General features: G+C 36.6%; 1 protein-coding gene across 1 annotated transcript in view; it reads right to left on the bottom strand.

Moving 5' to 3' along the window:
• The window catches only part of DNAH6 (dynein axonemal heavy chain 6), a 5071261-nt gene that overhangs the window by 818425 nt on the left and 4238626 nt on the right, over nucleotides 1-14210 (bottom strand). The window lies entirely within an intron of this gene.

Raw genomic sequence — 14210 nt, 5'->3', positions numbered from 1 at the left:
TTGACGATGTGCTTAATTTTTTCCATCATTTTTACCATGCTGCATTTTAAACATGTGTTTCTGAGCAGTATCCCACATTCCTAATGACAGCAGGAAGCTCTATGAGCTATTTGTTATTCAGATTTTATGCTAATTATATGTCCAAATTTTTAGCTGGGTGTTCCTATTTTTCAAGGAGCTTTGGTCCTGTTTTCAATGTCTGCAAGTTGGGAGGTATGTACAAAAGACTCAGACAAAAGAGATCCATCATCTGGGAGACAGACATGCAGAACACTGCCCTGATTATTCATCTTTCTTGAGGATCTGGAGTTACTACAAGAGTTATGCAAATAATCTATCCTATATGAGATCTGGATCATCACTGAAACCTTATGCAGGACAAATACTGAGCAATTCACTTAAACAAGAAATGTCAAAGGTGTGGGACTTATTAAAGCAAGTTATTTAGGACTTCCCATTGCAACCCCACTCTGACCATGAAATAAATTAGCTGACAATAATGTTTAACAAAAGTATGACAATTGTACAGGTCACAGCAGCAGATTTCCTGGAAATGGGTTTCCATGAAGTGTGCACCTGAAGATGTTTGTGCTTGGGTAGACTGTCCCTATATTAACCCTAATAAGAGTTTTTCTGTATGGAATAATACCTAGAAAGGCAAAAGTTCAGCCAGGAAGATGTCTGTTTAGTAACAGGACTGCCCCATCTACATTTAGCAAAAGAAATATCACTTTAGTCTTTCTCAAATTTGAAATGCAAACTGGGTAAACTTGGCAGTCATATGTATATCTGATCTCTTCAGTCAGGTATCTCCAAGGTTTGATTTAGATTTATGCCAGGGCCAAAATGGGGTTACCAGAATTATTCTTGGTGAGTCCTCCTGGATCTTTAGAAGAACCCTAGCTGTCAGAGGAAAGAGCGAAAAGGCTCACAAAAATCCCCAAAAACTGGAATGTAAAGGCATCTGTCCACCAAGCCTTCATGAAAAGAGTCCTGGAGTAGAATTTCTTTAACTGTCTGTTTTGAATAGAGGCATACAGATCTATTTAAGGAGTTGTCAATGGTTGGATTAATTCCAGGAAGATGACTAGATTTAAATTCCATTCATGGGGAGTCTGCCTGATCCTGCTCAGATTGTCTGCTATAACATTCTGCTCTGAGAGAATGTACGTAGCCTAATGGGACAGATTGTAATGAGTTGCTAGTTCTCAGGCTACTACAACTGATCTGCAAAGGGGGTACGATCTAGTTCCCCCCTGTTTGCTTATGTATGTACCACATCACTGTGGTTTTGTCTACGATTACTAACTGAGGTCCTGGAATCCAAAGATGGTTTAGACATTTGAGGGCATTTATGTATTTTAGTTTATCATGCTTGTTTCAAAGACCCTTTACCTCCCCTGGGCATAGCTCCCAAAGCAAAGTCTGGGGCATCTGTGGATACGGACTAACTAGGGGCTAGAAGGGATAAAAGCAGACCTAGGTTGAGAGATGACTGATTCTCCCACCAGAGTCTCTTCCTTTTTACAAACCCCAGCACTGGAATCTAGCTGAAGTTGGGGCTAAATTGATTTGATGGATCACTGAATTTTCTTCTGAGAAGTCTGACTAAAGGAATCATAAGAATTGCTGAAGCCATGAAACCTGAAATGTTCCCTGGCTGCTGTCTGAGTTTGGTTGCAAAAACATCAGAAAGTGTTCCTTGTAGAATTCCACTTTGTCCTGAGGAAGAAATGCCATCATCTGAGATGTACTTAGGATATGTCCTAGAAATAATACCCTGTGAGGTGGAATGAGAGAGGATTTCTCTAGATTCACTTGAAATCCCAGACTGAGAGAAAAAGGTTCTGTACCCAAGAAAGAGATACTTGGCAGCTCCTGAAAGAGTCTACAAAAATAAAGAAGTCATCTAAATATGGAAAGATGCAAATGCCCTTAACCTGCAATGAGCTATTACAGGTGCCATGTATTCTCTAAACATTCTTGGAGCAGTTGAAAACCCAAAGGGTAAGGCAGAAAACTGAAAATATAAAACAGACATAGAAAATCTTAAAAACACCTGAACTCTTTTGAGACATGGAATGTAATGATAAACACTATTTAAATCTAGAGTTACTAAAAACTGGAAGGAAGAATGACAGGTAATACAGACTGTAGAGAGAGCATTTTGAATTTTGTAATCTTGATGTGAAGGTTTAGAAAAGAAAGATCTAGAACAGGTATCCATTTCCCTCTTTATTTTGAGCCAGAAATAATCTAGAGTGTTTTTTCTTTATTTGATCAAGAGGAGCAGTCTCTAATAGCATCCAAAACAGCATTTGATCTAGAACAGGAGGAAAGATGATGGTTTGACTAGATAGGTGGAGATGGATCCCTTAGAAAGGAGGAAGGGAAGCCCATTGCCAGCTGTAATCTGAGGAACAGAATGCCATTGCCAGCTGTAGCCTTTTTGAATGATTCTCAGAACACTGGTGTCTGAAGATATCTACTGCCAGAGAGAAAAATGAAGACCTAGATTTTGGGAAATGTTTACTGATTTGCAGGATGCACAGGAGGAAACACAAGATGGGGCATATTGTCAATCAGATTATCTATAGACTTGTCTTTGATTTCGGGAGGATCCTCCATTGATTTTTTTGAACCTCCTTGCCATTGTTTTCTGAAAGACTATTTCCCTCCGCTCAGCTGCGATTGGTTATTCTGTTTTGTTTATAAAAGGATCGTGAACTGGAAGAAAAGCATCAATTAAATTTAGATATGAGGTGGAAAATATGGTTAACTTGTTGAATTAACTCTCCACTTTCATCAAATATTTGAGTAACTTAGCAGTGCAAGAACGTATCAATACATACCTCAGGATGCATTCAGGAGTTCAGCTTTCTCATCCTCTGGTAAATTATAAGAATGCAACCAGGCAGATCTTCTTATCACTGACTCAGTAGCAGCTGCTCTGGAAACAGCATCAACAGTGTTATAAGAATATCTTAAAGAATGTATAATTATCTGAGACACAAAAAACGGTAATAAAAGAGAGTCATATGGAACAAAGGATCATTTGGTGCTAAATAAAGTCATACTGGAGAACTGTAAAAAGGGAAAGAATCTAAGTATGGCATGGATTGACTACAAAAAAGCATTTGACAGTATCTCACATTCATGGATAAAAGAGTGCTTAAAAATATGTAAGGTAACACCTTACACTGGTCGATTACATTACAGTGACCATGAAACAGTGGCAGACCACTCTGCAATTAAGCCATAATAAAAGACAAATTGTTATTCCATTGGATAAAAATTCCAGGGTGACTCCCTGTCATCGTGGCTGTTCTGCCTTGTCCTTAACCCTTTAAGCAGTCTACTTAACAGATTAGGTCAGGGCTATAATGTGTCTACTAGAAAACAACAAAGTGTAAAGACTACTCATCTTCTCTTTGTCACTGATTTAAAATTTTACAGCTCATCAGATCAGGAACTGAAAGAACAACTGGAAGTAGTCAAAACTTTTTCAGATAACATACGAATGTCATTTGATCTTGATAAATGTGTAAATACAACCTTTAAAGCAGGAAAGCTGCAGCATCAAAAAACATCAGTTTGGGACAAGAATGTTCTACAAAAGAACTTATGCAAGACAGAGTGTATAAATATTTGGGAACTGGTGAAGGGTTAACAATAAAACATGAACAAATGTGAATAAAACTTGGTAAGGAATATTTTAGCAGTCTTAAATAAATTCTGAAAACAGCGTTGACATCTAGGAAAAAAATTCAAGCTATAAACCAATTTGCTCTTCATGTCCTAAGTTACAGTTTTGGAGTGACTGACTGGCCACAAAAGGTGTTGGATATGTTAGACAGGAAGAGAGGACGGATACTTCATGCTCATCAAATGATATATAAAAATCAGTGCCTACCAAGATTATACATTCCCCACTCTGAAGGAGGTATAGACCTACTTGAAATTGATTACATGTATAGCTCTGCAATTCTGGGACTGCATACATATCTGCTGACCTCACAAGACCCAAATATAGTGAAAGTTTTGAAACATGAGGAGAATAAAAGTACGATGAATTCCCTTCTTTGTCTAGCAGAAGCATATCAGCATCAAGTGGGGATGAAAGTCAAACCAGAAGTAGATAAAAATCAGGCAGTAATTGAATGTGCCATAAAACAAAAGAAAGAATAAAAGGCGAAGGATCAGATGAGAAGGCAAGACATTTGGAAAATGCATAAATATAGTTGCAAGTTGCAAGTATAGAAAATTCCTGGAAGAACCTCCTGCTGGTCAGGATTAACTACAGGAATGGCTAAGGAGAGGTGAATTCAAACCAAAATATGAAAGGTTAATATTGGCGGCCCAAGATAGTGGGCTATGTACACATTGGTTTACAAGTCCATTGAACATGTGGGAGAAACAGACAAATGTAGGTTTTGTAAAGCAGAATTGGAAACAGTCGTGCACCTTGTTTCTGGTCGTGATACTAATGGCAGAAAGACTGTGTACTGAATGGCAAAATAACATGGCAAGAGTTACACTGGAGATTGTACAAACATTATAATATTGAAGTAGCTGAAAAAGACTGGAAACATGAGCCACAAATGATAGAAAATGATGAAGTCTACATCACATGGGATCACCCATCACCAGCAGTTCAAAAGAAAGATGCGAAGAAACCAAATATAATTCTCCATGAAAAGAAGACAAAAGTAGCATTGATCACTGAAATCATTATACCCAGTGACTACAGTGACTTGCGTACAGAGAGACACAAAGTCACAAAATATCAGGATTTGCAGGCAGAACCGAGAGCAATGTGGAAGAAAGATACCTAGACAGTCCCACTAGTAGCAGAAGCAACAGTTCTTATAAAAAAGAATCTTCAACTGTATTTAGATGTGTTACCAATACGTGTAACTCCATACAAATTGCAGAATGAGTCATTGCTGAGTACATTGAGGGTACTGAGAAGAGCACTACTGGCAGACATCAAAGATTGAAACAATACTAATTTCATGAACTCTAATTGTACTTTGATTTAGGAATGGGGTCCATTTCCATCATGGTATTAGAAACCCGAAGGACTTGGATTAATTAAAAAAGACACAAGAATACAGTAATTATGACTGTCCACAGAGATCCATGCGATATAATAGAAGTAAACAGGCTATATTACTGTGCAGCTATATTAATAACAGATAAAATTCTACCACATGTACACAGGGTACTAAGGGAAAGGAAAGGGAGAAATTGAATACCATCAAGAAGTATCATATAGAGAAAACTATAAAGCAATTAAGATAAGAAGTGTCACTGTTAGAAGAGTAGAGAAGAAGGAACAGATCAACAAAAATACTCAGAAAGATAGCTGTGATAAAACCAATGAGCAGTATTATAAAGGATCAGGATTTATCATGCACTATCACAAAACTAAAAATATCAGCACAGACAGAAAGACTTAGAAGATACACAGATAAATATAACGGAAAAGTACAAAATAAGCAATGTATTGATGACCCAAAAACGTTTTATAGAGAATTGGGAAACAAGGTAAAAGGAATTGAAAGACCAGCAAAAAAAGAAGAAATAGATACATTTTGGAGAATTATTTATGAAGATCCTGTGGAACATAACAAAGATGCTAAATGGACAGAGGAAGTAAAAAAAAAAAAAAAAGAAGAAGAAGTTCAAAGGTACAGGACATGAAATAGAATGAAGTAACAGCCAGAGAGATGGAAACAAGTTAAGAAAAGCCTCTGAATGGAAAACCTCAGGGTCAGATGCAGTATCTAACTTCTGGTTAAAAATATTAACATCTTTGCATGAATATTTAGCCATGAGTAAGAACAATTTATATGCGTACCCTGAAAAGACACCAACCTGGCTAACAACAGGAAAAAACAATGCTCCTACTTAAGAGTGAACCTGCAAGCTTCCCTAAAAATTATACACCAATAACTTGCCTTCCGCCAATGTATAAACTATACACTGGAATTGATGCTGACAGAGTTTATAGTAATTTAGAAGAAAACTCAATTATGGCAATAGAACAAAAGGGCAATAAAAGAAAGTCATATGGAACAAAGGATCATTTATTGTTAAATAAAGTCATAGTGGAGAACTATAAAAAGGGGAAGAATCTAAGTATGGCATGGATTAACTACCAAAAAGCATTTGACAGTATCCAACATTCATGGATGAAATAGTGATTACAAATGTATAAGATACACCCTACACTGATAAATTACATCACAGCAACCATGAAACAGTGGCAACCAACTTTGCAGTTAAGCAATGATAAAGGACAAATTATTACTCCAGGGATAAAAATCCAAAGGGGGATATTCCCGGGTGACTCTGTCACTGTTGCTCTTTTGCCATGCCCTTAACCCATTAAGCAGTCTGCTTAACAGATTAGGTCATGACTATAATTTGGCTCCAAGGAAGCAACAAAGTATATAGACTTCTCATCTTCTCTGTCAATGATTTAAAACTGCATATCTCATTAGATAAGGAACTGAAAGCACAATTGCAAGCAGCCAAACTCTCAGATGATATAAGAACGTCATTTGGTCTTGATAAATGTGCAAAAGCAACCTTTAAAGCAGGAAAGCTGAAGCAACTGAATCTGCCAAAAAACAAAAGAAAGAATATAAGGTGAAGGATCAGATGAGAAGGCAAGAAATTTGGAAAATGCACAAATATATTTCCAAGTATAGAAAACTTCTGGAAGGAACCACATGTTGATCAGGATCGAATTCAGGAATGGTTAAGGAGAGGTGAATTCAAACCAAAAGATGAAAGGTGAATACTGGCAATCCAAGATAGTGGGCTGCGTACAAGTTGGTTAACAAGTCCATTGAACATGTGGGAGAAACAGACAGATGTAGGTTTTGTAAAACAGAATTGGAAACAGTCACACACCTTGTTGCTGGTTGTGATATACTAATGGCAGAAGGACTGTATACTGAAAGGCATAATCATGTGGCAAGACTGTTGCACTGGGGATTGTGCAAACATGATAATATTGTAGTAGCTGAAAAACACTGGAAACATGAGCCATAAAGCATCATAGAAAATGATGAAGTCTACATCACATGGGATCACCCATTACCAACAGTTCAAAAGACAGATGTGAGGAAATCAGATATAGTGGTCCATGAAAAGAAGACAAAAGTAGCATTGAATATTGAAATTGCTACACCCAGTGACTACAGTGTCTTATGTACAGCGAGACACAAAGTCGTAAAATATCAGGATTTGCAGGCAGAAATGAGAGTAATGTGGAAGAAAGATACACAGACATTTCTAATCGTAGTAGGAGCAACGTGTCTTACAAAAAGAACCTAGAATAATATTTAGATATGTTACCAATACATGTAACTCTGTACGAATTGTAGAAGGAGTCATTACTGGGTACATTGCGGGTGTTGCGAAGAGCACTTTTGGCTGACATCAAAGACTGAAACAATACTAATTTCATGAATTTTAATCATAATTTTGACTTAGGAATGAGGTCCATTCCCATCAAGGTATTAGAAACCCAAAAGATTTGGTGAAATTAAAGTGACAAATTTCACAAAATCAAAAAAGTAAAATGACAAAGAGGGAACATAGAACAGTAGATTAATAAAGCAGAAGTTAAAAAAAATAGAAGGTGGAGTTATAGAATACTTGTGAAGTGAAGGATTTAGTGTAGAAAATCTACCACAGGTTACATCACAGCATAATGGAATGTCCCCAAAGTAAGGAGAAACAGGAGGATCAGGAGACATCTGAAGAAGAAATATGGACATAGGAAAGAAAAAGAGATGTAATATGGTGTAATATTATGCAAAGGAGAAAGCAAAACCAATATTTACAAAAAGAGCAGCACCAAAGAAATTTGAAGAGAAATGCAAGCAAAGGCATCCAGATATGGAGAATTTTACAATATAAAAAAATGAGAAAACAAAGAGGAAGAGTAAAAAAGATTAGTAATGGAGAAGTTAAAGAAATAGAAACTGAGGTTATGGAGTTCCTGCGAAGTGGAGGATTTAATGTAGAAAATCTAACTTGGAAAACACTACAGGAAGACAGAGCAATGGACCCCCAAATTAAGAAGAAACCAGTGGAGTGAGAAACATCTGATCAGTTGCCATATGAAGATACTTTGGAGTCTTCCATAGGAAACCAGTACAAATGTTCAGTTGGAGTTGCACAGCAAGGGAAGGAAAAGGAATTTGGCAACTCTGATGCACTCAATGTTGTGGAGTAATAGGCCAGTGAGTTCCCATGTGAAAGAGCAATGGATGACACAGGATGAAATTGAAGAGAATGTAGCACAGGAAGATGCTGAAATGGAAAATAAAGAATGTGCCCTCAGTTTAGAAAAAAATAATTTAAGAGAAGAGTTGCTTGATTTAATGGAGTTGGACAGACATATTAAAATCAATGAAAAAATAGACTACAGAAAGGCAATAAAACCCAAAATGTTAGAGGTTTGATAAAACAAATTAACACAGTAATTAGGACTGTCCACAGAAATTCATGTGATATAACAGAAGTAAACAGGATATACTACTGCGCAGCTAAATTACTAACATATAAAGTCTTACCATAAAGACACAGGGTAGTAAGGGAAAGGGAGGGGAGAAACGCCATCATGGAAGTATTGAATACAGAAAATTATGAAACAATTAAGACAAGAAGTGTCACTGTTAGCAGGGTATAGAAGAGGAAACAGATCAACAAAAATACGTAATAAAAGCAATGTGCAGTACTATAACATATCAGGATTTATCATGCATTATCACAAATAATAAACTAAAAATATCAGCACAGGCAGAAAAACTTAGAAGACATACAGATAAATAAAGGAAAAGTATAAAATAAGCAATTTATTGATGACCCCAAAAAAATTATAGAGAATTGGGTAACAAGCTAAAAGGAATTGAAACACTACCAAAAAAAGAAGAAATAGAAATATTTTGGAGAAATATCTAATAAGATCCTGTGGCACATAATAAAGATTCTAAATGGATAGAAGAAGTAAAAGAAAGAATAAGAAATTCAAATGTACAGGATATAAAACGGGATGCAGTAATGGAAAGACAGACTGAAACAAAATTAAGAAAAGCTCCTAATTGGAAAACCTCAGGCCCAGATGCAGTACCTAACTTCTGGCTAAAAGTATTAACAACTTTACATAAAGATTTGGATATGAGGAAGAACTATTTATGCGTGCACCCCGAACAGACACCAGCCTGGTTAACAACAACAATACTCCTTCTTAAGAGTGAAGCTGCAAGCTATCCTAAAAACTATAGACCAATAACATGCCTTCCAATGATGTATAAACTATACACTGGAATTGATGCCAACAGAGTTTGAAATCATTTAGAAGAAAACTCAGTCATGGCAATAGAAAAAAAGGGTAATAAAAAAAGTCACATGGAACAAAGGATCCTTTGTTGTTAAATAAAGCCATAATGGAGAACTGTAAAAATGGGAAGAATCCAAGTATGGCATGAATAGACTACAGAAAAGCATTTGACAGTAACACACAGTCATGGATAAAAGAGTGCTTAAAAATGATAACGATACACCCTACACTGACTGATTACATTACAACGACCAGGAAACAGTGACAAACCACTTTGCAGTTAAGCCATCATAAAGGACAAATTATTACTCCAGGGATAAAAATTCAAATGGGGGATATTCCAGTATGATTGTCTGTCACAGCTGCTCTTTTGTCTTGCCCTTAACCAATTCAGTTGTCTGCTTAACAGATTAGGTCATGGCTACAATTTAGTTACCAGAAATATAAAGACTTCTCATCTTCTTTTTGTAGATGATTTAAAACTGTATAGTTCATCAGATGAGGAACTGAAAGCACAACTGCAAGTCATAAAAACTTTCTCAGATGATATACATTAGAATGTCATTTGGTCTTGATAAACATGAAAACCAGAAATAGCAGTCCAGGGAAAGAAGATAAAAGTAGCATTGATCATTAAAATTGCTACACCCAATGGCTACAGTTTCTTATGTTCTGAAAGACACAAAGACATAAAATACCAAGATTTGCAGGCAGAAATGAGGGCAATGTGGAGGGAAGATACCCAGACAGTTGAAAACAAAACAATGAACAGGAGGCACATACTCACAGAGCATTTATTTAAAAATAAAGCAATAAAAAATAGGACTTTCTTCCACTGAATAATAGACTTCCTCAGATAAGTACATCACAAAATGCATGGAGTATATAAATACTCTACCTAACCACTACCAATTATTCATTTTTAAAGGCATAACATAAATGACTGAGTGCTAATGAAAAAAATATATATGTAATGTTAAGATAACAGACACAAATACTATTGCATATATAAACAGATCTCCATATTAAATTAAGATTAAAAGCAATGTACATAACACTTCCTATTAAACACCCTCATTTAAAGCAGACTACTGATACTGACAATATCATTAAGACCAGGAAACACTGAAGTATTAAGGTAAAGTTGCCACCACAATTCTCTTTGTTCAGGAATTGTAGTCCAAGGACCACCTCTTGAGCTATGTTCTACTTGTTCTAAAATAGAAAAGCAGAATCTATGATCTTTATAGCTGCACAAGTGTTTATATAATGGATTGGTTGACTTTTTGTTTTAATTTGCGTTCCGTTTTGCCAATATAAAATGCAGGGCATTGAGTACAAGCAGCTATATAAATAATGCCCTGTGTGTGGCAGTTGTAGTGCCTGTTAATTTTAATTGTTATATCTTTGACTTTAACACCATCACCTGTACAAATACACTGACACTGATTACATGATAGAAATACCTTCAAAATAATTTTTAAGGCTACGGCCACACTTGTATGTGATTTTTGGATGAGCACCCATTTTCCTCATGAACTTCCTTACTGAACTATAAAATCTGAAAATTTTTAAAAATACCCAGACAGTTCCAGTAGTAGAAGGAGCAACAGGTCTTATAAAAATGAATTCACAGTTGTACTTTGACATGATACCAATACATGAAACTCCATAGGAATTGCAGAAGGAGTCATTACTGGGCACATTGTGGGAGCTGCGAAGAGCACCTCTGGCTAACATTAGAGACTGAAACAATACTAATTCCATGAACTTTAATCATACTTTAACTTAGGAATGGGATCCATTCCTTTCATAGTATTAGGAGCCCAAATGACTTGGAGAAATTAAAAAGGCATGTCTGTTTATATCACATGGGATAATCCATTGCCAACAGTTCAAAAAATAGATGTGAGAAATCCAGATATAGTAGTACATGAAAAGAAGACAAAAGTAGCATTTATCATTGAAATTGCTACACCCAGTGACTGCAGTGTCTTACGTACAGAGAGACTCAAAGTCATAAAATATCAAGATTTGCAGGCAGAAACAAGAGCAATGTGGAATAAAAATACCCAGACAGTTCCAGTAGTAGTAGGAGTAGTGGATCTTATAACAAAGAATTTATAGTCATACTTAGATATGTTACCAATGCATGTAACTCTGTATGAAATGCATAAGGAGTTATTACTGGGCACATTGCAGGTGCTGAGAAGAGCACTTCTGGCTAACATCAAAGATTGAAACAATACTAATTTCATGAACTTTAATCATACTTTGACTTAGGAATGGGGTCCATTATCATCATGGTATTAGAAACCAAAAAGACTTGGAGAAATTAAAAAAATAACACATCTGAATATCAGTCCTTAGCAGCTTCCTGAGGAGAAATACCAGAGTGACCAAGAGAAATCAATGAGTAGTCTGAGGAACCCAGTGTGGCCAGACTGGAGTCACTCACCAACAGCTGAGGCAAAGAGGAAACTGGAGTCAAGACTGAAGCCTCCATTATGACTTCTCTTTCTGCATACTGGGGAGGGAATGTTTGAAGAGCTAGGATCTAGGTCTATCTGTCTGAAAATGTGTCCAACAAGTGGGTAGCAGAGTCTAAGTATCATGTCTTCCTAAAAAAAAAAAAATTACAACCACCAAAAACACTAGTCCCAAATCCCTCAGCAACAAATTTTGATGGAAAAGTTATACTTTTCTCACAAAAAGTGGTAAAAATGAAAGGTGGTCCCCAATGGGTACATATCTACCCAACTATGAAGAAGCACTAGCTGACTATCAATCTCCTGGTTTACTATCATAATCTGAAAAATGGGTCACTCAAACAATCACAACGTCGATGTGAAATCTTGACTTCTGAAATGTCTAAAAGGCAGAATGTCAGAAATGACATAACCGAAATCCCTGGTTCGACGAGTTTGACATAGGAGTAGGTGACGTCACTCACACATGCTATGCACATTAACATACCATTACACTCTACAGTGAACAGTAAGTAATTGTACTATTTTGCAGGGGGGCAAACCCCCTGCACATTAAATATACCAACTCTGAGATTATACTACAGTGAGGAAATGGGCTAATTCCCTGTTCCTCACTGAACCACAACCTCCCTGCACAATGTGGAACCCAAATGCTCGAACTACACTACCTGTTTGCTGTAGTGTAGTTGATTGATTTTGGTTCAACATTCTGCCAACTTGAAAACTGCAAGTCAACCACATGCCATTCGATCAATGCAGTTTCTGAGTTTTGATTATAAACCCAATCACCCAAAGCCATGGCACACAGCACTTTTCAAAGGCAAGAAAGTTCTGAGTGTTTGGCACCCCAAACACTGACTTTATACCACTCTCCTCAGTGGCTATGGTGTGTGGAAGGTGCATTAAAGTTTTTGAAGCTGGCCACATCTAGTCCTTGGCAGTATACCTCTCACACAGCTTAGGCTCCTGCAAAAATTACCAAATGCTGAACATCTCTTGAAATCTGATCCAACATTGTAAACTTGTTTATGGTTATGGCTTCAGTAGCAAGCAATAAGCTTCAGGGCCTTGGATAACATAAAGCTTGAAAAGGTGTAAGTAGGGGTGGGGATGGGGGGGCAGCCAGAAAAATATGCTTAAATGAAAATCACACCTGAAATCGCCAGAAGAGCTACTACAATAGGTTTGACATTTTTTCAGCTTTGAATGTTACTATCTGAATAAAAACTAGATGAGGCAAGGCGGAGAAAAAAAAATTCCATGACAGGAGACAAAGTGTCTGCTTAAAACTCCCCAACATTTGACTTTAGATGGCAGATGATTGGCAGCTGAGGGTTTTCTTCAACTGAAAGTGCATCAGTTTAAACCACAGAATAAATAGATCTACAACCAGCCAGTTGCCATTCTTACTTTTTAGAGACACAAAACTCAGAAAATCTGTAAGGATGTCAGAAACTTCTGAAATATAATGAGTCAAAAATACAATATTATATTACAAATCTCCATTGTGAATCCCTCTACTGGAGCAGAATGGGTGGACTATTTCAAATTTGTTGATGCACTATGTCATGGTAACATTGCCAGTCCAATTCTGGATGGCAATAGGTTGTGGGAAAAAGGACTTGCAGTCTCTTCTAATTGTTATCGATTTCAAAACATTATGTTTCTTCTGAGAAAAATCCTAGGTTTCTTGATTATTTTGATTGCCCAGATGAGCTGCTTAAACATTGACAGATACATATGTTGTCAAATTCATTGTTGGTACAAGGAGAGAGAAGAACATCTCTGCCGATAACGTGAGACGATTCGTCTTTCATTGCCCCTCCATTGTGACTCAATCAGAAATCTGTATCATGTCCTTTAAATTACTTTAGTGCTACTTCCACTGTCTTTCCAGGAACTGCAGAGAATGTTTAAAGAATAACTATAAAAAAGCATCATTAAAGAAAGTAGTTTTATTGCAAAAAAAGAAAAAAATGTAAGTACAAAATAATAAATGAGAAGGTAGGCAAATAAATAATTAAATAAATGCAAACTTGAAAAAAGCATTTTCTGTGGACATTTGGAAGGGGTTCTGCTTCTCATACTCAAATCTAATGTAATGACTTCACACTCATGCCTTAATTGGCAAAAAGAGGAAAAATGTTTGATCTGCAATGCCTACACAGGTTTCACATAACTTTCTTACAGGGTTGTAGGTGATCAAATAACCCACTTGCAAAATGAACCATGAAGGAACTGTATGACTCCCATTAAGAATACCTTTTAAGCAATCACGTAAAAGGATATGCAGTGATAGCTGGGGACCTGTTATCTGAAATAATGAAGCACCTTGGCTTAAACAGCTTGCCCAAAGC

This window comes from Protopterus annectens, chromosome 17.part0 (genome assembly GCF_019279795.1).
Source record: "Protopterus annectens isolate FY-2018-M chromosome 17.part0, PAN1.0, whole genome shotgun sequence".
Classification (NCBI taxonomy): Eukaryota; Metazoa; Chordata; order Ceratodontiformes; family Protopteridae; genus Protopterus; species Protopterus annectens.
This window is presented reverse-complemented; position numbering and strand designations above follow the sequence as displayed.